The sequence below is a fragment of the Rutidosis leptorrhynchoides genome, chromosome 9 (assembly GCF_046630445.1).
Source record: "Rutidosis leptorrhynchoides isolate AG116_Rl617_1_P2 chromosome 9, CSIRO_AGI_Rlap_v1, whole genome shotgun sequence".
In the NCBI taxonomy this organism is placed as follows: domain Eukaryota; kingdom Viridiplantae; phylum Streptophyta; class Magnoliopsida; order Asterales; family Asteraceae; genus Rutidosis; species Rutidosis leptorrhynchoides.
In genome coordinates, this window is record NC_092341.1 from 344,252,093 (window position 1) to 344,255,056 (window position 2,964).

A 2,964-nucleotide genomic window follows, 5' to 3' on the forward strand; every position below is an offset into this window, starting at 1 on the left:
TTTTAATGATTTGATTCTTGGTTGGTTTAAAAATGAAGAAGATGAAGAGATAAGGGAAACAAAGTTAAATGAGTTAAATTGTTTTGGGTCAGAGAGTTAATCATAAAAACGGGATAGCTTGGATGGTTTGGGTGTTGGGTTGGTTAACGAGAGGTCGAGGGTTCGAGCCTAGGCATGGGCTGTTTTTTTTTCAAATCATTCCTTGAAGGTAGTATTCTATTTTATTATTATTGTTATTGTTAGTATTATTATTAATTATTGGTATTATGATGATAACTATTATTATTACTCATGTTAATAACATAGTTATTATTACTACTAATGTAATTTATATTATTATCCTTATTATTACTAGTATTATCATTAAAAATTTATTAGTATTACCATAACTAATATTACTATTATTAGTATTATTATCATTGTATTATTGTTGCTAGTATTATATTATTATTATGATTTCTAGGATATGAAACATGTTAATGACGTAAATGTATAATAAAAAAATAATATGATAAAGATTATAGAAGTTGATTATAATTATACGAATACAAGTAAAATTGTGATTTCGATTACGAATTAATGTTATAAGAAACTATAGTCATCAGTATAGAAATTAAAGACGAAAATTATGATTATCGTGACCATGACTATAAAAGTTTTTATAATATGATTAAGGTTATAAATATAGAAATTTTGATATAAATATTATTATGAAAATGATAAGAGTTTTAACCAAATTATGATTTCAGAGAATTACTAAAATTATTATAACTATTGTTATCGTGGTTATTATAATACAATTTAGTATTATTATCATTATTAATATCATTATTTTATTAACATTATTATTATCACTTTTATCATTATTATTATTATAAAATATCATTATTATTACTAATACTAATATTATCATAATTAATGATTTCACAAACAAATGATTTTCATATAAAGATATATTTAATATACATAACTTAACTATATTAATATCTTTATTTATTTGTAATATATGAAATGAATATATTTAAACAAATAATGAAACCTATAAATGTAATATAAAAATGATATCACTAATAAATATATATATATATATATTTGTTCGATTACAAGTATATGTATTAATATATATACAAATGATATAGGTTCGTGAATCCAAGGCCAACCCTGCATTGTTCAATGTCGTCATATGTATTTTTACTACAAAATACAGTATCGTGAGTTTCATTTACTCCCTTTTTAAATGCTTTTGTAATATATATTTTTGGGACTGAGAATACATGCGCTGCTTTTATAACTGTTTTACGAAATAGACACAAGTACTTAAAACTACATTCTATGGCTGGATTATTAAATCGAATATGCCCTTTTTTATTAAGTCTGGTAATCTATGAATTAGGGAACAGACACCCTAATTGACGCGAATCCTAAAGATAGATTTATCGGGCCCAACAAGCCCCATCCAAAGTACCGGATGCTTTAGTACTTCGAAATTTATATCATGTCCAAAGGAGGATCCCGGAATGATGGGGATATTCTTATATGCATATTGTGAATGTCGGTTACCAGGTGTTCAATCCATATGAATGATTTTTGTCTCTATGCATGGGACGTATGTTTATGAGAAATGAAAATCTTGTGGTCTATTAAAATTATGAAATGATTATTTATGATAAACTAATGAACTCACCAACCTTTTGGTTGACACTTTAAAGCATGTTTATTCTCAGGTACAAAAGAAATCTTCCACTGTGCATTTGCTTATTTTAGAGACATTACATGGAGTCATACATGACATATTTCAAAAGACGTTGCATTCGAGTCATCGAGTTCATCAAGATTATTATTAAGTCAATTATAGTTAGATATATTATGAAATGGTATGCATGCTGTCAACTTTCGATGTAATGAAAGATTATCTTTTCAAAAATGAATGCAATGTTTGTAAAATGTATCATATAGAGCTCAAGTACCTCGCGATGTAACCAACTGTTGTGAATCGTTTATAATTGATATGGACTTCGTCCGGATGGATTAGGACGGGTCTCTACATGAAACATTATCCATGATTTTTGAAACTCCTATAATTGTTACTATTCATACTCAAACGTATGTAACTCCCTGTTATATATCACGTACCTATATGCCTTATGCCTTTATGCATCGGTTTGCGAACCGAAAAATGTCATTGGGTTATCACAGTATACGAATTGAAAGTCTTTAATCGAAAGATTATTAGATTACATACTTATCATTTTATGATCTCGACAAGTCATACTGCCATTATTGGAGTATAGACAAATCATATCTTATTATATCTTATCATATCTATCTCAATAGACTTTATCTAACATTTTTCCTAAATTTCCTCCGTAAATTACGGAAATCGTTTTGCTATATATACATATTCAAGGAGACGAATATAATATTCAATATCCAACACCCATTTCATATCAAACCCTATTCCAAACACATAATATGGATTTCTCACTTGATTCCTTGAACTCCTCGAGCTCCAATGACATCGTAACTGGAATGAACCAACCAATTAGCCATCACCTTTTCTGGATGAATTGGGAGTGGGTTCGTAGTCTACTTAATCAATGGAGAAGTGAAGAAGGTGATCCTTTTCACCCACCACATTGCCCTATTGGCGAAGAACCTGAAGCGCTTACCGGCGAACCCATGCAGAACACTATTTTCACCCTCATTTCCAGGATATCCCGTCACGAATATATAATATCTAGAATTTCAGATCTTATTCATCCCCTTGTTCGAACCGCCAATCACCCCAGAATAATAGAAGAAGTCAACGAACTTTGAGCTCGAATAGTGGATCTGGAGAATATGGTGCGAAATCTATAAGCATCAGCAGCACCAGCAGTAGCACCAGCAGCATAACCAACACCACCAGTACCATCAGTACCACCAACATCACCAACAACATAAGCACTGTAAGCAACAAAATCA